The following is a 22,646-nucleotide window of genomic DNA, read 5'->3' on the forward strand; positions in this document are numbered from 1 at the left end:
TTTTTTTTTTTTTTTGCGGTATGTGGGCCTCTCACTGTTGTGGCCTCTCCCGTTGTGGAGCACAGGCTCTGAGCGCGCAGGCTCAACGGCCATGGCTCACGGACCCAGCCATCCCATGGCATGTGGGATCTTCCCGGACCGGGGCGCAAACCCATGTCCCCTGCATCGGCAGGTGGACTCTCAACCACTGCGCCACCAGGGAAGCCCCTACTTTGTACCTCTTAATCCCCTTCACTTATTTTTTTCTGTTTTCCCACCCCCTCACTTCTGGCAACCACTAGGTTGTTCTCTGTATCTATGAGTCTATTTTTGTTTTATTTTATTTTTTTCAGATTCCACATATAAGTCAAAACATACAGTGTTTGTCGTCCTTTCTGACTTGTTTTACTTAGCCTAATATCCTCTAAGTCCATCCATGTCACAAATGGCAAGATTTCATTCTTTTTTTATCCCTGAGAAATACTCTATCGTGTGTGTGTGTATGTATGTATACACAAACACATACATATATACCACATCTTTATCCATTCATCTGCTGATGGACACTTTGGTTGCTTCCATATCTTGGCTATTGTAATTAATGCTGCGGTGAACATAGGGATTACGTATATTTTTGTAAATTACTGTTTTTGTTTCCTTTGGATAAATATGCAGAAGTGAGATTTCTGGATTGGATGGTAGTTCTATTTTTAATTTTTTGAGGAACCTCCATACTGTTTTCCATAGTGGCTGTATCAATTTACATTCCCAGTAACAGTGCACAAGGGTTTCCTCTTCACTACTTTCTCAGCAACACTTGTTATTTCTTGTCTTTTTGATAGCCATTCTAACTGGCGTGAGGTGATACCTCATTGTGGTTTTGATTTGCATTTCCCTGATGATTAGTGATGTTGAGAATCTTTTCTTGTGCCTGTTGGCCAACTGTATGTCTTCTTTGGAGAATGGTCTATTCAGGTCCTCTTCCCATTTTTTAATCAGGTAATTTGTGTTCTTTTTATTGTGTTGTATGAGTTATTTATATATTCTGGATATTAACCCCTTATCGGACATCTGATTTGCAAATATTTTCTTCCATTCAATAGGTTACCTTTTTGTTTTGTTGATGGTTTCTTTTGCTGTGAAAAAGCTTTTTAGTTTTATGTGGTCCTATTTCTTTATTTTTTATGCCTGAGGAGATAGATTCAGAAATATATTGCTAAGACCAGTGTCAAAGAGCATACTGCCTGTTTTCTTCTAGGAGTTTTATCGTTTCAGGTTTTACCTTTAAATCTTTAATCCGTTTTGACTTTATTTTTTTGTGTGGTATAAGCAGATGGTATAGTTTTATTCTTTTTCATGTAGCTGTTCAGTTTTCCCAGCATCATGTATTGAAGAAACTTTCCTTTCCGCATTGTCTGTTCTTGCCTCCTTTGTTGTAGATTAATTGACCGTATGTGTGTGGGTTTATTTCTGGGCTCCTTATTCTGTTCAATTGATCTTTATGTCTGTTTTCATGCCAGTACCATACTGTTTTGATTACTGTAACTTTGTAGTATAGTTTGAAGTCAGGGCATGTGAAACTTCCAGTTTTGTTCTTCTTTCTCAAGATTGCTTTAGCTATTTGGGGCCTTCTGTAGTTCCATACAAATTTTTGGATTATTTGTTGTAGTTCTGTGAAGAATGCCATGAGTATTTTGATAGGGGCTACATTGAATCTGTAGATTTCTTTAGGTAGTATGGTCATTTTTACAATATTAATTCTTCCAATCCATGAGCATGGTGTTTCTTTCCATTTATTTGTGATATCTTCAGTTTCATTCATCAGTGTCTTACAGTTTTCAGAGTATATGTTTTTCTTTTAGATGTAATTCTTTTTTTTTTCTCTGTGCTTTATTTTGGATATTTAATATTGAGTTATCTACTGGCTCACTAATCCTGTCTACTTCTGTATCCAGTCCACTGTTAATGCAGCCAATGAGTTCTTTATTTCAGTTGTCATCTTTGGAAGTTCTGGAAAGTGTTTTTGGATTTTTTTTTTTTTTTTGGTAAATTTTAAGTTCAAATATTCTATCTTTTCATCCAGCTTTTCTATCTTTTTTTAATATATTAATTATGTTATTTTGAACTCCTTGTCTGCTAAATCTAATATCTGGATTACCTCTGATCTATTTCTAGTCACCATTTTATCTTTTGATAATTGGGTCATTTTTTATAAGTTTTTTGCACAGGGCTATATTTAATAATTTTTTATTGTACGCCGTACACTGTGAATGATAGATTTGCCCTACATTATGTTATAGTATTCTAGGGTGTTTAAATTTGTTCAGTCAGCTAAGTTACTAGAAGTTCACTTTGGTTCTGCTAAGGTCTGCTTTGGGCTTCTAGGGAAGATCTATTTTAGTGTTCCCCTTAAATCCTAAGTATGGTTGATAATCTTGGAGGAGGTCTTTCTGAGTTGTAAATAAATGTTTGGTGTATTCACCTATGTCTTCCACTCTGACTTGGGGCAAAATCCAACATCTCTCCAGTACGTTTAACATCTGGCATTTTCACTCTGTCTCAGCTTCAGTGTCCGAGCTTTCTTCCAAACGTTTAGAAGTCTCACTCTTTACTCTGCAGCCCAAGAGTTAGCCAGGGATCCAAGGGCAATTTCCATGTAGCTTTCCGGGTTCCCTTTCTAAGTTTTACCCATCCCTGCTACCTGCTCCCCAAATCCCAGCAGCCTCAGCAGCATCAAACTTTGATTTTTGCCTTGTCACTCTATCAAAACCATTGCTCTCTGCTTGAGTTCCTGTACTGGTTGCTCTCTGAGCCTGGTAACAGTTATTATATGTATTTGTTGTTTTTATTATTGTTTGTGGCAAGAAAGTAAGTCTGATACCATCTACTTTATTATAGTCAGAGCTGGAAGTCAGCATTTTGCTATCTTGGTTTCAGGTACATTTCTTTATACTCATTTTAAAAGGCATAATTTGTGGATTATTTTTATTTTGATTTAAATTTACTTCATGGTAATTTTGTTATTCAGTAATGTTTCCCATTATCATTTAGATGGAAAATGATTATTTTTTATAATGTAGAAAGGTTTAACTTAGCCTATTCAGCTTTGTTGCTCATTATATTAAGAGATAGCTTCTTTGGTGTTTGCTTGGTTTGAAATTGTCTAGTGTTGAGAGTCCACTCTGGCTTGACCTAATTTTCCTGGTAAGCATAGTCCTAGTAACAGCACGTCTTGGCAAAATGACCGGTTGTCTTGGGCAGCTCTCAAAATGGCAGCTGCTAGAGTTTGATTCCTTTGGCCTTAAGTTTTATCTCCTCTGAAAGTTCGGCCACTTTGGGGAAGATTGACAGAGTAGGCTGTATTAGTCATTCACATGAGAACAGTTTATCAGATCCTTTCTTGCGGAGCTAGTTTAATAATAGGTGGAGAGAAGCTTTTGTGGTCACTTCTTAGTGTCTGAGGCAGTGAAAAGGGCCATAAAAGGTGGGAAAATGTACATAAAGTGGAAGGAACTATAAAGATAAACTTTATCATTGTTCTAATCCTCCCCAAGGAGCTAGGTTTCTTTTATCTGTTTCCTCAAGAAGTTCTTAGTGCATTGTGAAAAGTACTTTAGTAATAAAGCGAAGTCTAAAATGATACAAATAGGCTGATAATATAGAGTAGGATCTAAAATGATAAAGGTAGACTGGAAGGACACCAGAAATCAATAACACTGTTTTCTTCCTGAGAGGGATCTTGGGTGGCTGGCTGGTCATTAAGGATGGGAGGGAGACATAATTATATATGCTTTTTTCCTTCTGAAACTTGAACCATGTGAATACTCAAAAAAAGTTGATTAAGCATATTTATTTATTTATTATTTCTCCTGTAATGTCCTAAAATCACAGTAAAGAGAATATTTTTTAAAACCTTCAAAGATAGTAAGAATGGGAGAGCAAATAACAACAAAAAATTTGGAATCTGGAAAGGTGGTGCTGTGGACTGAATGTCCCCCCAGAATTGATATGTTGTAATCCAGTCCCCAGTGTGAAGGTATTTGAAGGTGGGGCCTTTGGGAGGAGATTAGGTCATGAGGGTGGGGCTTTCATGAATGGGATTAGCCCCTTCTAAAAGAGACCCTAGAGGGCTCCCTTGCCCCTTCTACCTTGTGAGGACAAAGTGAGAAGAGGGCCATCAGTAAACTAGGAAGTAGGCCATCACCAGACACCAAATCTGCTGGTACCTTGATCTTGGATTTCTCAGCCTCCAAGTCTTTGAGAAATAAAAGTTTGTTGGTTAAGCCACCAAATCTATAGTATCTTTGCTATACCAGCCTGAACTGACCAAGACAAATGGACAACAAGAAGGTTAAATTCTAAGCCAGCCAGTAGAGAAAGCCAATATTTTCCTTAGAACCACCTGAAGACTTGGGAATTGGGGACAGTAGATACATCTGAAAATGGGAAGTAAATATGAGACTTAAAACAGGAGGGTTAGTTGAAAGCCTGTCTGTAAGAAGCAATTAGATCCCCACCCTAGCTTTGCACAACTTTGGTTAAGAAACTGAAATTTTACTTTCTGGTCAGAGTAAAACAGGGTTTCTAGACTAGGACACATCAGCCAAAGTTGAAAATAGGATGTATCACTGAAAACATGGGATTAAATGAATGTTTACGTATCAAATACAGAGAAATCAGACCTTCTCCTCATCCTGGGCTCCCACAACACAGGTCCTCCAGCTTAAAGACCTTCCAGATGGGAGAGTGGATGATCCTCCTCCTGGGAATCTGACCAATCCGAAAGAGAAAACGTCAGGAGCTCTGAAATGACAGCTCAGCCAGACGGCCCCACAGTGAGGTCCACGGGGGACTTAAAATCAAGTACCTCCTTGAATAGAAGCAGAAACCAAGTATTACTTGACATCTGAGTTGAAAGACAGAGACTAAACTAAATTTGAAGGAAATAGGTTATGCCAGGAGATGAAAATTTCATGTATTCCTAAAAATTCCACCATCATTTAGGTTCTCAGTGAGATAAGAGAGATATTATATTCATGAAACAAGAGTAAAAGGCTATAAAAATGGATATTCAGATAATTAAAAAGAGCTCTCAGAAATTAAAAATATAAGTTTAAAATTCAGTAGAAGAATTTGACAATGAAATTCAGAATATCTTTCAGAAATTAAAAGGACAGAGAAATGGAAGATAGGGGAGAAAAGATAAGCAAATTAGTGAGTCAGGCTAGGAGTAACAACATCCAAATAATATAGGTTCCAGAAAGAAAGAGGAAACGGACCAGAAAAAATAAAGAAGGAATTAAATAAAATTTCTGAAAATTGAGAAATACAGTTTCTAGATTGGAAGAGCCTACTGACTGCCCAGAACAGAGAATAACAATAGGCTTAACACCAAGGCCCATCACAGTGAAATTTCAGAACACTGGGGTCAAAAAATACCTACAGCTTAAAGAAAGAAAAGGTCATATATAAAGAATTTTTAAAATCTGATTAGTTTTTTCCTTCTCAGTAACTACACTGGAAACCAGAGATCAATGGAACAGTGCTTTCAAACCATGAAGGAAAATTATTTCTAATCTACAATTCTGTATCCAGCCAAACAGTCAATTGAGTGTGAAGGTAAAGATATTTTCAATATATGTAAGATCTCAAAAAATTTACCTTCTGTTCACCCTTTCTGAGGAAACCACTGAAGGATGAACTCCAGAAGAACAAAAGAGTAAACCAAGGAAGAGGAAGACATGGAATGTAGGAAGTGGGGAATGGTACACAGGAGAGGGTCAAAGGAGCCCTCAGAATAGTGGTGAGGGGAAAGCTCAGGATTACAGTTGTGCCTGAAGCACTAAGGGCAACTAGAACAGATTGGATTAGCCCATAAGTCTCTAGCACAGATTTTGTTGAGGAAATGAAATTGCTTGAATACCTAATGTGTCTGAGCGTATAGTTAGGAGCTTTAGATAATTGCAGAAAGTTTAGGATTAAATTACGGGAAAGTACTTAGGAATGAAGTAAAACAAACAGAAAAAGGCAATTGTTAACTCCAGAGAAAGCAATGTTGTAGAAGGGGAAAAAAAGTAATCCTAGCATATTACACAGTTCACCTAAATATAGCGATTACACTTTGATCTAATCGGAATTATAATATGTAAGGATGAGAGGATAGGAAGGTAAGAATTTGTGATCACAGGGGTAAGGGCGTGCTTAACAGTGGAAGAGAGCTAAATCCTCACTTACCAAAAAGAGAAATAGACATATAATGCTTAAACCTGAAAAAAAAAAAAAGTCAAGAAGTAACAATACAGACATTAAAGATTTTGTACCCAATTCCAATGTGGGGTGATGGTTTCCCCACACTAAGCAATTCTCCAGCACCAGCTGGGTGTCCTACAATTCAACTCAATTCTGACACTGTTTACACAGGTTAAGGGCTCAGTCCCATAAGACTGCCCCCAGCTTCAGATGCCAATCACAAGTCCAGGTTGTTACGTGTACTTCTGACTGACTGGCTCTACATCAGAGGTTCCCACAACCCCTTCCTTGGGTTCAGTTAATTTGCTAGAGCAGCTCACAGGACTCAAGAAACCAACTTACTAGGTTACCAGTTTATTACAAAGGATATTAAAGGATATGAATCAAGAGCCAGAAGAATAGATACATAGAACGAGGTCCTAAACAAAGGAGCTTCTGTCCTTGTGGAGTATGGGGCCTGGCATGCTGGCGCATGGAAGCAATCTAGTTTACCAACCATGGAAGCTCTCTGAGCCCCCTCCTCCTGGGTTTTTATGGAGGCTTCATTACATAGGCATGATTGATTAAATCATTAGCCATTGGTGAACGATTCAGCCTCCAGCCGCTCCTCCCCTCCCTGGAAATCAGGGGGTGGAACTGAAAATTACAGTCCTCTATTCATGGTTAGTTCCCCTGGCAACCAGTCCCCTGCCCCCATCTTTAGGAGATTTCCACAAGTCACCTTATTAACATGAACCCAGAATTCTCTGGCTGTCCCGTGGTTAAGACTCGGTGCTTTCACTATGGTACCCTGGGTTCAATCCCCAGTGGGGGAACTAAGATTTCCCGAGCTGCGCAGCGTGGCCAAAAAATAAATTAAAACAAAACAAAACATGAACCCAGTTATGGTGGAAGGGGACTTGACACCCATTTCACCTTTATGATTCTGAAGAGTTTTCAGGAACTGAGGACAAGAGAGCAAATATTATAAGAAAAGATGCTCCCATTGCTCTTATCACTCAGGAAATTCCAAGGTTTTTGGGAGCTGTGAGCCAAGAACCATGGATGAAGACCAAGTATGTATGAGAAATATATTTCAGTCATTGGAGTGACCAAATATATATATTTCTTATGTCACAATATTGTAGACATATTATTTTAACATAGAGGTTAATACTTGAATGGCATCAGGTAACTCACCATGGGGAGTAGAAGGTGGAGGCCTGCTATTTTTCATAACACGTCTTGGAATTATTTGGCTTTTTAAACTTTGCTCATATATAACTTAGAATCAAATGAAAACTTTTTTAAAAGAACAAAACAAAATGGAAGAAGTGATAATGAGAATGGACAGACTGGGTTTTTGAAGGATAAGTAGGAGTTCTATGGGCCTAGGGAACAGAAGGGTGTGCTGGCAAATAGAACCAAGACTGGCAGCAAGCAGTGTGGGTGTTGCCTGGCCTCCACATGGAAGCTTGAGATGTGGGGTGTAGTCACACCTCAGTATTGGCTTTTCTCCTTTTGGTGTCTAGGTTGTTTAGAATTTAAGACATGGTCCTTTTGTTAACTGATAAAATTATAATGTATTACTATGTTTGGCTGTTGTTCTAAAATAATAGTGTTCTTTGAACTAATTTCAAAGGGAGGAAAATGAGCTGTCATTGAAATGACTTGCAGTAAGGTTTGCCGAAAAGACCGTGTCATTTCCAAGTCCTTACCTGGACTTGAGGAAGAGTGTTTTAGTCACCATTCCCAGCACTCAGAAGTCCTTGTAAGACAATAGACTCCAAAGGAAATGGGCACTTTGCCAGGAATTTGGGAAATTCAGATGCCTGCAGCATCACATAGCCCACAGGGCCAGAAAAAGGACTTGACAGCTGTGTGTGCCCTAGAGGCAAATGGGCATCTAGGAGAGGGGTGGGGTGGCTAAGTGCTGGCTGTAGGTCTTTTGCAGCTGCTGGGTCACTGCTGACTGCCGACTGCCGACCTCCATCCAGAGGCATTTGAAAGGCTAGAAAGCACAAGGTGTGGTCGTAAGATCTGGAGTTGACTTCTGGCTCTACCATCTTTGTAACTTCAACAAAGTTGCCTAACCTCTTTGAGAGTAAGACAGGTGCAATAATAAGCCCAGGGTGATTAGAGGCAGCAGGTAAAATAATGTGCGCGGGAATGCTTTGTAAATAGAAATTTCCTGTTCTAAATCTTGGTTTCAGTTAATGAGTTTCTTTACCTTTTGTATCTACAAATGTGCCTTCTATCCCTAGTATATTTATTATTATTGACTCCAGGTATTAGTTAAGGTGTAGTTGACTTCCATATTAGTTAAGGTATAGGTTAAAGTACTGTAACAGAGAGACCCCAAAATATGGCAGTTCAAACCAGACAGAAATGTGTTTCTCTCTCATATAACAGTCTAGAGCTGTGTAACCCAGCATGGTAGCCCCTAGGTACATGTGGCTGTTTGCATTTAAATGAATTAAAATTAAATAAAATTTAAAATGTAGTTCCTCAGTTGTACTGGCCTCATTTCACCTCTGCAGTCCTCCGCTCTACCAGCTGAGGTATCAAAGGGTGCATTGTAGTGGCCTTATTTCAAATGCTCAGTAGCCACTTGACTGAGGCTCTTGTATTGAAAGGCACATATAGAACATTTCCGTCATCACAGAAAGTTCTGTTGGGCAGCCCTGCTCTAGAGGAGTGGTCCAGAACTTGAAGGGTGGCTCTGCTGTACAAGGTCATCCATGGACCTGAGTTCCTTAAATATTACTGCTCTGCCACTCCCTAGGTAAGGCTTCATAATATTTTTTGTGTGTGCAATGGATCCCTTTGGCAGTGTGACAAAGCCTACAGACCACTTCACAGAGTAATATTTTTTTTTGAGTGATATTTTTAAATGTGTAAGATAAAATTCATAGAATTACAAAGGAAAGTAATTATGTTGAAATACAGTTATCAAAGTAATGAAAAATGAAACAAGCTCATAATATAGTAATATATGCTTTATTAATACATCAAATAATGATCTAGGGGCAAGTATAATGACTAGTATAATTTCAAAATATTGATGAGTGGACTTCCCTGGTGGTGCAGTGATTAAGAATCCACCTGCCAATGCAGGGGACACGGGTTCCAGCCCTGGTCCAGGAAGATCCCACATGCTGCGGAGCAACTAAGCCCGTGTGCCACAACTACTGAGCCTGTGCTGTAGAGCCCGCGAGCCACAACTACTGAAGCCCATGGGCCTAGAACCCATGCTCCGCAAGAAGAGAAGCCACAGCAATGAGAAACCCGCACACTGCAATGAAGAGTAGCCCCCACTCGCTGCAACTAGAGAAAGCCAGTGTGCAGCAACGAAGACCCAACGTAGTCAAAAATAAATAAATAAATTTATTTAAAACAATAAAAAAATATTGACGAGTTCATATAATATTTCAAGATAATCCATAACAAATATCATGTGGTATGAGAATATTTGTAAATATTTGTATTTGTATCCAAGACTCTGTTGCTGACAGAGTCTTGGATACTGCTAATATACTATATTTTTTTCCCTACCTGATAACTGAAGGAAATGCTAAATTTCAAATAGAAGTTAGTGACAATAAAGTTGTATAGCTTTTTTCCCCATCCAAGTTTATAGGCCAACGATTCTATTTATGGACCCCTTTGCAGTCTCTGGACTTCAGGATTAAGAAACCCTGCTGGGTGTTGTCAAAGCTGGCTTGGCAATGCCAAGTCCACCCTCTGGAAAGGGGGAAAGAGGAAGTTGAGGGCAAACGATTTCCCTTTTAAAGGGCATGACCTGAAAGTTGCTTGCCTCCCATTGGCTGGCAGTTAGTCACATGACCATCAGTCCTGTAAGGCAGGTTGGGAAATGTAGTCTCCAGGGCAGCCCTGTATCTTGCTAGTAAAAAACTGGGAGGAGGGCATCCCTGGTGGCGCAGTGGTTGAGAGTCCGCCTGCCGATGCAGGGGATACGGGTTCATGCCCCTGTCCGGGAAGATCCCACATGCCGCGGAGCGGCTGGGCCCGTGAGCCATGGCCGCTGAGCCTGCGCGTCCGGAGCCTGTGCTCCGCAACGGGAGAGGCCACAACAGTGAGAGGCCCGCGTACCGCAAAAACAAAACAAAACAAAACTGGGAGGAATTCTGTCAGTTAAAGGAAGAAGGAAAGAATGGATATTAGGATAACCAGCAGTCTCTGCCATAGCTTTGTTCATAATTATGAAACAGAAAGTATTTTTTCAAAAAATGCACTGCTTATTTCGTACACTTTCAGGGCTAAGTCAAAAATGCCAGGAGAAGTTTCACTTCTACTAGCTGTTGACAGGCCCCCAGTGTGGTACCAGTTCCTGGGCCATGCAGTGTCTGAGGGATATAGCACATTTTGAGCTAATGTCCCCCAATTCTGTGCCTATAGTTGCTGGCAACATTGTCATTAGCACAGAGATACCATTTTATCAGTGCCAGAAGTGTGTCGTTGTTTAAACTCAGTATGCCCTGATCTGCACTTACGGAACTAATAACAAATTAGGTGTCTTTTCCTGTCACCAATGACCAGTATTCTGTGTGCAAGAGAACATCAAGTAGAAGGAGGCAGGCCGTTTCCAAACAAACAGATCCCTGAACAAATGCCCTTTAAAGTTTAAAATAACAACCCCTTGGGTTGTAAGGCCTTTAACTTCTCAGAGAGCTTTAAGTACCTTAACTCTTCTTATTTATAAAGTGCCCAGATCATGGTTTTTTTTCCTTTTCTTATTTTTCAAGTTAGTTAAATAAATAGCAGTTATGACACAGTACCACATGGCCAGCAGCTTTTAACTTGTAAACGGAGGGTTTGAAAAGGCATATTTAGAGGCCAGCTTGGTCTGGCTCCTCCTGGCAGGAAGGAGGCAGAGCTGTTCCAAGGCCAGATAGCACTTAGAGGGCCAGGCGACCCCTTGCACACCGCTCGTCTCCATACAGGGGGATGTTTTTCTGATGGAACATGACTGTTCAGTGCCATTTTCTTTAAGGTCCCAGATTGTGAGCTCCCAAGGGGCAGGCGCTGGAGCCGTCGGAGCCCTCACAAAGGCTGGTGCGAACTCTTGTGTGTCACAGGCGCTAGGCATATGTTTGCTGACAAATCGTTCGTATTTTATGAGCATTTATAATGGCCTTTTAAGTAAGTGCCATTTTAAAGTTTGGTGAATGAAGGGTGGTTTTTGTTTAGTCTTAGGGTCCTCATTGTTTTGTTGTGTTTGTTCGGCCACCCCTACCCTAATCCATCTCTGGTTTTAAAATGTGATTCACTAGGAAAATATGACTCCGTTAATTGAATTCATTTTAGAGCCAACTTTTCAGGAACCTATCTATTTATGTAAAGTGAGATCCACTTGCAAGTGCACCTTTTGGTGCCAGCGCTCAAATTTTCCCTGACTTAGTTGCTCCCGTGGTGTTTCAAATATCTTCCCGTAAATCAGGCAGCCAGCACCCCATACTTGTGAGGATTATTTACTGGGTCTTGTGATTCAGCCCAGGATCCTGATAGTGACCTTGGATTGGTGATATAAATAGACTAGGATTTGCCAATGGCTATTTTTATAAAGGAAGCTTTCTAAGTTGATTTCTTTGAACCCAGAATGACTTCCTCCCTCTGGCTTCCCCTGTTTTCCTCCACGGCTGGGGAGATCCTTTCTTCATTCTTCCTGCCTATCTTTCCCCTCCCCCAGCCAGCTGGTGTCTGCAGAAATCAGAAGGAAGGTACATGCCTGACACAGAGCTGCCTGAAATTGAATATCTTCACCTTCTTTCAGGATCATCTTTCTTTTATCCGGCCCAAGAATGGCACCTGCCCCGCCCATCAGGCCACAGAATCTCTGGGACTGGATGCCTTGTCTGAAATAGATATCCACCGGCTCTCAAGCAGAACAATTCCCTACTTCATATCTGAACATATATTTTACAATATTACCTCTTGTTTGTCTTTGCAGGTTTGCCCCTGCCCCAAGTTTTTAAAAAAGATCCTAAGTAGAGTTACTGCTAATGAACCAAACTGCCTCCCTTGAGGTCCCCTACTTCTTCCCTACCCCAGCCAGCCTCCCTGTGCCCAGCCTTGCATGCCCACCCCAAGTGATGCAGAGGCAGTGGTGCCTGGTCAGGCCTTCCCAGAGGACATCTTTGCCCCACTGGGCCTCCAAAGCTCTCTTCCCTCCTTAAGGGGGCCTCCGCCCTGCCCACATCCACCACAGTAAGTGCGCTGTCAGCTGGGAGAAGCTTGCCGTTCTTTGCATCCTTTTCCCAGGTTCTCATGCTGAAAACAGCACATTCTCAGCATGAAACAAAAATTGATTCTGCTCTCTTTTTCACCTTGTGTTTTTGACCATGCTGTTCTTGGCAGTCAAACTTCCAGGCTTGGGGGTAGAATTGATAGCTTAAAGTGTAAATGTTAAATTGGTTGGCAAAATGCCATTTGGAATCTTAGCTCCCTTGGATAATTTACCAGCATCTGTGGCTTCACCCACTCAGTGGCCTTGAGTGTCTTCTTAACTTTACAACTGGCTTGCCTCTTGGAGCTCCCCCACCCTTCCACCCGCCAGCCAGCCCTGAGTGTTGGACCCCTTCTCCCTTCCTGGGCCAAGTGCTGGAAGTAGAGAGACTGTTTTCGATTTCTGAGTTCCACTAGAAGCTCAGAGTCTGGTGCTGTGGTCTCGCCAGAGGGACCACAAAACCAGGTCACCAATGATGCTCTGAGCTTTGGTTCTGCCTTGGCATAGGATTAATGTTCCATCTCAGAATAACTATGAAGATCAAATGAAATAATGTATTAATGCTTGAAATGCCTTATGAAAGGTAGAGAGCATAACAACAGCAAGAATAAATATAGTAGCTACTGTTTTATACGTATCTATTGTGTCCCAAGTACTGTGTTTAGTGCTTCACGGGATCCATCTCATTTAATTTAATCTTGACAACTATTTTTTAAAAGTATTAGTATGCCGGGTTTTTTTGGTGGTTGTTTTGGTTTTTTTATTTGGTTGTGCTGGGTGTTAGTAAGGCAGGCTCCTTAGTTGCAGCACATGGGCTCCTTAGTTGCGGCAGGCGGGCTCCTTAGTTGTGGCATGCAAACTCTTAGTAACAGCATGCAAGTGGTATCTAGTTCCCTGACCAGGGATCGAACCTGGGCCCCCTGCATTGGTAGTGCAGAGTTTTATCCATTCCGCCACCAGGGAAGTCCCAGTATGCCCGTTTTATAGAAAGGAAAGTGAAGCTCGAAAAGATGAAGTTACTGGTCAGGATCCCATACCTCGGGAAAGTGATAGAATCAAAATTTGAGTCTGGCCAATTGACTTTACGGCCCGTGCTTTCAGCTATTAAGTAGAATTTTCCCCTCCCCATTTCAGGATTGGTAAGAGAAGCATAATTAACTTTCAAGATGGGCATTTATAGTTGTTTTCCTTGGGATACCCATTTTACCTTCCATTTTCAGATCAACAAGCAGTTTCTTGTGCTCAACCCTTAATCCCTTCAGCAGAAGGAACTCAGTGATTTTCCCACTGAGAGAGAGGCTTGAGACGTGGCTGCTTGTTCCAGGAGACGCTGCCCACTCGTCGCCCACACTGAACCTCCCAGTGCACTGACTGTACCTCAGCCAACGCAACGATGGTTCTTGTGTAAGCCGCTAGCTGTCAGAATGACTAAGGCTCAGAAAGTGCCACTGCATTTCTGTTCCCGGGGTGGGGGATGGGCAATGGACCTAGGAGGGCATTTAGAACCACTCTGCTTTTAAGAGCCTTGGGGCAGGTGTGAGTTCATCAAGCTCCTGGCAGAGCTCGTGGCCAGCCACGTGGAGAGTCAGACACAGAGCCCCCATCCTACAGAAAAGACGGAACAGGCACTGTGAGTCATCAGTGTGTGTGTATTCGGCAGTAAAGGACAAGGTGCATCAATGGAGAATTCCGAGAGGGGAGAGATGGATACAGGCTCTTGGGACACCCCCATGAAAGAGCATTTGATCTGGCGCTGGCATGTATGGGTAGAATTGTGAGGAGAGAAGGATATTCCCAGTGAGAGAAACAGCCAAGTGTCTCTGGTCAATGTTGCTGAGAGGACTTGATAGAATTTGCATTTTAATCTTAATTCAAGAAAAGCCACATGATAAAACTTGCCACTTTGCAGAGTGTTCATGTGTTAGGTGAGACACGGTGCAATTTTCTTCAGTGTCTTAACTGAATAGTTGTTGGAGGGAAGTGAAAGTGAGCAAGGTTGTGGTGGCGGTGGTTACATAGACACGTGTGTGTTAAAGCTCATAGAGTTATTCACCAGAAAATCAGGGTTTTTACCATATGTAAGTTTTAAAAATAAATATTTCTTTAAAGTGTGAAAGATGGATCCTTCCGCTCAAAGAGCTTACAGCTTCACGCGAGATCAGGTGGTCACCTGTCTTGCGTAGTTAAATACGGTCTCTGCCATGAGAGAGGTTGAACAAAAGAATGTTGGGGGGTGTTGGAGCCAGTGTGGAGCACTGCTGGCTGCGGGAAACCTCACCTGTCCTGACGGCTGGGTGGCCTGTGCGGTGTGATCTTAGAGTGGAGAGTGGTCAGAATAGAGGCGCGGGAGCAGGGGCATGTCTTGGGACAGCTCACGTTTCCTCACCAAGTAAGATATATAGATTGCAGATAAGCACATGAAAAGATGTTCTGCGTCATCTGTCATCGGAGAATTCTAACTTATAGCAATAATGAGATACTATCACACACCCATTAGAATGGCCCAAATCCAAAACACTGACAACACCAAATGTTGGCAAGGATGTGGAGTAACAGGAACATTCATTGCCGGTGGGAATGCAAAATGGTACAGCCAGTTTGGAAGACAGTTTGGTGGCTTCTTACAAAACTAACATGCGCTTACCATCCATCCAGCAATCACACTCCTTGGTGTCTCCCCACATGAACTGAAAACTTATGTCCATACAAAAGCCTGCACACAGGTATTTATAGTAACTTTATTCGTAACTGCCAGAATTTGGAGGCACCAAGATGTCCTTCAATAGGTGAATGGGTAAGCAAACTGTGATACATCCAGATAATGGAATATTATTCAGTGCTAGAAAGGAATGAGCTATCAAGCCATGAAGGAAAACTTAAGTGCATGTTAGTAAGTGAAAGAAGCCAGTCTGAAAAGGCTATGCACTATATGATTCCAATGATATTACAGTCTGGAAGAGGCAAAAATATGGAGGCGTTAAAAGCTCATTGGTTGCCAAGGGCCAGGGGAGAGAGAGGATAAATAAGTTGGCAGAGCACAGAGGATTTTTAGTGCAGTGGAGGAAAAAAAGGCTCCATCCCTGTCCTTTAGGACGTCTGTCCAGCTGGGGACACAGAGGCAGTGCAGAGGGAGCAGAGGAACTGTGGATTCTTCCTCTGTTCCTAGAAGAAGTCAAAGGAGGAAACTGACCGGCCTTGGGGGCTCCCAGCGGATTCTAAAGGAAGAGACACATCTAAGATGTGACTAGAAAGAGCGGCAAACAGAAAGAAAGCAAGAAAACCATTCTACGCCACAGAAACTGCACGTGGAAAGGCCTAGACTAGGTGAGAGAAAGGAGGACAAACCGTATGTGACTCAGATGGCTCAGCAGAGCTAGGAGCCTGGGCAGGGAGGCTGAGGCCGGACGGCTGAGCCACACAGGGCTTGGTCGGCTACACGAGGACGTGGGAACTTCACGTGGAGAGCTGTGGACACTGGAGGGTTTTGAGCAGGGTGACATGATCAGATCGCTGCTTCAGAACGATGGCCCCGGAGTGCAGGACAGACTGGAGATGATGCGCTGGCCCTCTTAAGAGGGACAGTGGCTTGGCTGAGAGCAGGCTGGAAGGAAGTGGAGGAAGAGAGAGGGTATAATCTCCAGGCCCCGATGACCGGGTGGGTGGGTGGTGAGGTGGTGGGGCCTCCCTGGGCTCTGGGTCTCGCTCAGATGGCGGGTGGTGGGGGGCACAGAGAGGAGGATGAGCATCTGGGAGGGGAAGGTGAGGGACTAAAGCTAGCAAGGTTGATTAGAGCTGTGCTCTGACAGAGCTGAACGCCAGCACAGAGAATTTGTCTTAAAACCCACGGAAGGCACAGTCTTGCTGCAAATCACTGTTCTGTTAGCACTCTTTTCTTTGACACATCAGACTGCAGCCAGAACCTGGAATATAGATGGACATCTGGGAATTGTTAGATTCCAGAATAAACATTTGACAGCCTTTGCAGTCCTAAAGTGGCCTGTACCCAAACTGACAATCGGGGGCTTGCTGAAGTGTGGAGGGAAACTTGACGTGAGCCTCAGAGCCAATGCAGTTGGTTAAAAGACAATACCTTTTGTTGAATTCTAACAATTATTTTTTTAAATATTGAATTTAAACAGTAAGGCAAACAATAGAAACAATCTTAATCTCTCTTGACCCCAATTTTCTCATCTGGTAAATGAAGGAAGACCTGTTGATCTCAGAGTTCCCTTCCAGCTCTGAAATTCTAGCCTCGTAAAAATTTTCACCAAGATTTTTTAAAAAAGACTCATGTGAAGAAATGCACAGAGTACATTGCTATCCCTTATTGAGCTTCAAACATTTTTTAATCCAAAGTTTTAATTTTGAAACTCCAAATTGCCAGATTTCCCAGAGTATAAATCCCCTGACCAGTAAAGTGTTATTATTTGAAAATACAGTAGCCTCTGAAGCTCTGAGTTTACAAGGCAAGGAGAGAGGAAGGAAGGGAGGAAGGCAATAAAGTTCCACATTTTCAGCAATGAATATCCTCATACTAATAGAATGCAAAGCTAACAGCTATCTTGTGTCATATAAGGAACCCGGACGCAATTATAATCTCCATTTTATTAGTGAAGAAATATGTAGGTGCAGGTGATGATTTCAGACCCTGTGCTTCCTTGGCAGAATATGTCTGGATAGTGAATCTTACTCAGATTCTGTTCTGATGCTATTCTTAGAATTGACTTGAGAAGCAGTCGCCCCCAGCTCCCTTTCTCAGAGCAGACGGCGATCTGGGGACGAGCTGTCTTACACTCATGCTCACAGTATTGTTTGTTGTCACCACTGAAGTCAGTCCGTGAAAGGAGTTTTCCTACTTCCTGAAACATTTTTTGTTTCAACACAATTATCTTCACTTTCTCCTTCCCATCCCCACTTTCAGATAATGACACTTTTGGGGGGCATTTTAAAAGGGAAATAGTTTGGGGGCCACATTCATACAGCTTGAGGCTGTGCTGGTCTTGCAGTGAGTAAGGGGAGGAGGGAGCCTGCCAGATGCCTAAATGGCGGCTCTGTGCTTGAGACTTCCGCAGGTAAATTCATCTGATTTTCATAGGAATGTTGCGAGATCAGGAAGCTGAGGCTCAGCGCAATTCAGTAAACTTACCCAGGATCACACAGCTGAAAGGGGGCAGAGCTGGGACTTGAACCCACTTTGGGCAGACCCCACAATTCAGCGTGCTGCTCTACCGTGATTAGGGGACCCTGGTTAGAATCCCTCCTCCAGCAGCGTTCCCGTAGAGAACCAGCATGTCTGAAATGCCACTGTCTTCCTAGCGTTTGTTCATTGAACAGACAAGTGGAGATGACGCATCCACCTCCCTCATGAGGACATTTTAAGGATTAAAGAGAGGTAATCCCTGTAAGAGTTTTGGTTTATAACTAGACAGTAAATGCCTGCTCAACGGTAGTTTTTTTGTTTGTTTGTTTGTTTTGAGGTACGCGGGCCTCCCACTGTTGTGGCCTCTCCCGTTGTGGAGCACAGGCTCCAGACGCGCAGGCTCAGCAGCCATGGCTCACGGGCCTAGCCGCTCCGCGGCACGTGGGATCTTCCTGGACCGGGGCACGAACCCGTGTCCCCTGCATCAGCAGGCGGACTCTCAACCACTGCGCCACCAGGGAAGCCCCTCAACGGTAGTTTTTATGGCTACTAACAGTGGCTTCTGTGCGAGGCTCCGGACCAGACAGGCTGGGGGAATCAGACTGAGGTGGACGCGTCCTCCCCCTGCCCTGGAGGAGCTAGCAGAGGAGGAAATGGCTCCAAAACAAATAACAAGCGAAAGCAGAACCTCAGCTCGCAGCCTCTGCGTCTCTGACGTCGCCCACTTCCCTCCCAGCAGAGGTGACGTGGACCTGACAAGCGCAGTCACGGAAATCACTCTGTGGATCTGGGCCTCGGTGTGTCAGTGACCAACAGTGTGTTTTAAAAGTCCTTAAACAGCATTTAGTGTTTAGTCCCTCCTCTGCCTCCCGTCTTCCCTGCATCTCCCACCGCACCCCACCCCCAAGAATTAGGCACAGTTGTGAGTCCTGGGGGGGGGGGTCAACATTCTGCAGCCAGGTGAGCACTTTCTAGCACTTGTGGCTGCCATGTTCGCATAAGGGGAGGGAACTGTTGCTCCAGGCCACACCCGGGATGGGAGAGGGAGGAGAGCAGAGTGGACGGACAGCCGCATGGTGGCCTCTTCTGTAACATGGGGATGATGGTAGAAATGCTTGCCTAACAGAGGTGTTGGGGGGATAGCTGATCATGGATAACAGGCGTAGCGCATGTGAGATCTGTAGAGCACTCAGCAGAGCTTGGTTGCCGTTACTAATAATGAGTCGGGAGGGCCTGCAGCACAGGAAACAGCTAGATGTATGAGAGCACTGGCTGTGCAGGCCACAGGCTGACAGTGCTAACAGAAATCCCAGGGGGGCTGGGACCAGCCTGGGAAAGGCTGGCTGAGAGAAGCGGCGGCGGAGTGGCGACTCGTCAGCCGAGCGTGGGTGTGCGTTGGTGTGGGACGGGCAGACAGCCTGGGCTCTGGGTGGGGCGGGCACATTGACAGCAGGGGAGCCGGAGGGAGCACGCTGAGTGGGGGGCGTTCAAGACCCTCAGATGCCAGACTTGGCACCCAAATGGTCTCTTTCTAATGCCTCCAGGGCCTGCCATGGGATGAACTTTGATGCTCGTCCCAGGAAGCTTTGTGGGGAATTTTCCAGGCATCCAGTGGCTCTAGATGGTGGCTGTACCAACAGTGACAAAGTCGATGACTGTCTTAGTGCCTCCTGATATTGTGCTAACTCTTGATGTCACTGGTGTCACCGCTAACTCACGAGGGGCTACTGTCGTTATCCTCGTTTTATAGACAGCGACATCGAGGGACAAAGAGCTTGCCTGACTTGCCCCCAGGTCATCAGCTAGTAAGCGGCCAAGCCAGGGTTCCATTTAGATCTGTCTCTCCCCAGAATGCAAGCCCTTAACCCAGCAGTATAAGGTGGCTCTTGGGAGGAGAAGATTTTCGTGCCTCCCCAGCCTGTTCACCGGCTTCCACCTGGGTCTCCTCTGTGTGGGAACTTCCCTGTGGAGGGTTCAGCCACTGGAGACAGCACATGTCCTTGGTGTAGCATCAAGGAGCCCTGACATCCTGAAGCCAGGAGTCATGTCTTTTGGGAACTTCCCACCTTCCCCTTTTGTGTCCTCACTCCTTTTTCCTAACTAGAGGTGGCTTTACAGAAATGTGGAAGATGATTCTGTGCTAGGAGACCCTGGGGAATTCCTGAATAAGCTCAGGACTTGCTAATCAATCAGAAAAGCCCATGAGCGTCACAACGGAGTCCACAGCTCCACCTGGCCAAGGGAGTCAGCAGGGTGTGGGCAAGGCCTCCTGAGTGGCTGCACAGGGCTGGGATGGCTGGGAACAGAAGCAGTCATGCCCCAAGGTGACAGACATCATTCTTAATGGAATTGAGACTAGACTCTAGTGCTCTTTTATATTAAAATGCTGCAGCCAATTTTAACAGTGTTTACTGGGCAATTCCATGTGACTGTGAACAATGGATTCAAACAAGGCACAATATTCACACTAGCCTGTTGAACGCCCACTATGTATCCTCCACACCAAGCCTGACGTGCCTGCACTTAAGCGTGGACGCATCGTGGCAGGGCTGCTGGGAATCGTAGGCAGGCTGTGAATCCCCGCACTGTTTTGATTTGGTGTTTGAAGGCGCCTTTTTACCAATTAGTAGACATCTCTGGATCTACAGTCAAACAGAGAAGAGGTCCAGTCCCAGTCAGCCACCTACCAGCCCTGTGGCCTCTAGCCACTTGCTTTTCCTCTCTCAGCTTTGTTTCCTCACCTGTAAAATGGACACACATTTAGGGTTCTTCAGAGGGGTTAATGAAATTGTGTGGCCACACTTTGTGAAGCACCTTGTAAGTGTTGCCAGCAATTTGGTGTCATATAGGAAATGCTTCCTTGGTGTTTATAACGCCCAACTCAAGTCCTTCCCGAGAGCATCCCTAAGTTGTAAGGATCAACCAAAAGTTGAGATGGTAGTTTTTTTGTTTTGTTTTGTTTTGTTATTTTATTTATTTTTGTCCACGTTAGGTCTTCATTGCTGCACGGGCTTTCTCTAGCTGCGGCGAGCGGGAGCTGCTCTTTGTTGCGGTGCGTGGGCTTCTCGTTGCGGTGGCTTCTCTTATTGTGGAGCCCGGGTTCTAGGCGTGTGGACTTCAGTAATTGTGACATGCGGGCTTCAGTAGTTGTGGCACGCGGGCTCAGTAGTCGTGGTCACGGGCCCTAGAACGCAGGCTCAGTAGTTGTGGCACACGGGCTTAGTTGCTCCGTGGCATGTGGGATCTTCCCAGACCAGGGCTCGAACCCATGTCCCCTGCATTGGCAGGTGGATTCTTAACCACTGTGTCACCAGGGAAGCTCTGTGATGGTGGTTCTGTGCATGTTTGACCTATAAAATAAAATCAGCATCTTTCCCTTCTCATTTTTGGAGTGCGTGATGGTAGGTGATCACTTCTGTTAAGATGGTCTTCAGAAAATTCTTACCCAAAGATTATTTTACCCTCTATCCTGGTGACCCATGTCATATGAGGCATATCCATTTAGCCTATCTCTAGGCCTAGAGAGAGGAAGGGGGAGGATGCTTTTTAATTTTTACCATATGTGTGACCTGTTCCCAGTCAATGTTTAGGCAGAGGTGAGGGCTCCGGTGTTTGATTTCGAGTCATCGGGAAATCCACCCCGCTGTTCCTCAGGGAGCCCTAAACGTTGATTTGCCTTTGGGAGGGCGGGGGTTTCGGTGAAGCCTGATTTACAGCATCACCCTGGTACTGATTTCCTTTCACATACTCTAAAGGAAGTGCTCTGGTGATATTGGCACTGAGCAAGTAACAAAGGGTTTAAAACGTCAGCTCTGGAAACAAAACTGTACCTTGTGATGTTAGGATGATAGAACCACACTTGATCTCCGATTACAGCTAAAACAACAGTTGCTAAATCCAGCTAACATGGAAAAACTAGAAAAGAAGAGGGAAAATCAGCCAAACCCATGGCCAGGGACGGAGAGAGGGGGCAGTGGTGGGACACAGTCTTGTGTTTCCACTTGCCGGGTGTGGGCCGCCGCGTGTGGACACTGGCTGTGGGAACTCCGTGACTTAAAGTCCAGTTGAAAGAACTGCTTTTATCATTTCGAGTTTGCAGCCCCAGGCCAAAACAGACAAAACAATTTTTAAAAGTCTCAGTTCAAAAGCAGTTTGAAACATTCTCTTTTTCTCACGTGAATGTCTCCATCAAAAGGGACCCCAAATCTCTCCACTGTCCTGTGTGCCCCTCCTCTGATTGCCTACCTGGCAGGCTCCCCCAGGTTCACTGACTAACCCAATTAACTGGCTCCCCTGGGTGAACCGTGGCTCAGTTAAGCTGAATTTGAAGCACGTAAAATGAAGGAAGGCATTTCCTTCCAGCCATGGGCAGCGCAGCCTGTTCTGCTGTCACCACAGGGAAACCCGAGCCGGAGAGCTGCAAACGGGGGTGCAGGGGTTCCCTGCAACTGTGGCGGGTTACAAAGTAGAAAAGCACCGCGTAAAGTGGTGGCAGCTGCTCCACGTCTCTCAGAAAAGCCAAAGAATTCCAATAAAGAATGTACGGTCTATTTTTAATGCTCCTAATAAATACCATGCATTCTGAGTCTATAGCAGACCCCCCATTATCCTGTCATCTTCCAGGTGAGGGTCTGTACTTTGCAGATCATTAAGAACACGACTCTCTGTCAGTGAGCAGACACTTCAAACGACAACACAGAAACAAACTCCACATATTCTGCGTTTCCCCTCGCTGCTTCAGGATTGGGGTGGAATTTGTAGGGGCATTTATCCCTCTGTCTGCTCAAATCTGACATGAGTTATTTCCTGAGGAGGAGACAGACTGCTCTCCTCTCCAGCCTGAGTGACTGACTCATAGAGGGTCACAGGAAATCACTGGTGGGTTTTTTTTACTCCCTGTCCTTGTATTTGATAGATACTTACGTGGTTGTTGATGGATTGAGCATCTTTTATTCAGCTGGTATGAATAACTAGGTATAGTCATTTTTTTAATCAGATGACCAGGTACTGAGAAAATTGTAGCGTACTTTGTGTATAAAATGGAGATTCTAC

The 22,646-nt window shown here is 44.1% G+C and overlaps 1 protein-coding gene and 1 non-coding gene across 6 annotated transcripts in view; one reads left to right on the forward strand and one right to left on the reverse strand.

Annotated features, from left to right (window-relative positions):
* The window catches only part of ATG7 (autophagy related 7), a 236,566-nt gene that overhangs the window by 185,126 nt on the left and 28,794 nt on the right, over positions 1-22,646 (forward strand). The gene's annotated exons all lie outside the window — the stretch shown is intronic.
* On the reverse strand, positions 13,345-13,417 carry TRNAG-ACC (transfer RNA glycine (anticodon ACC)). Its single transcript has one exon. It is a non-coding gene; the product is annotated as a tRNA-Gly (tRNA).

This window comes from Delphinapterus leucas, chromosome 10 (assembly GCF_059928025.1).
Source record: "Delphinapterus leucas isolate spDelLeu-1000000601 "Yukka" chromosome 10, BTC_Dleu_Yukka2, whole genome shotgun sequence".
NCBI lineage: Eukaryota > Metazoa > Chordata > Mammalia > Artiodactyla > Monodontidae > Delphinapterus > Delphinapterus leucas.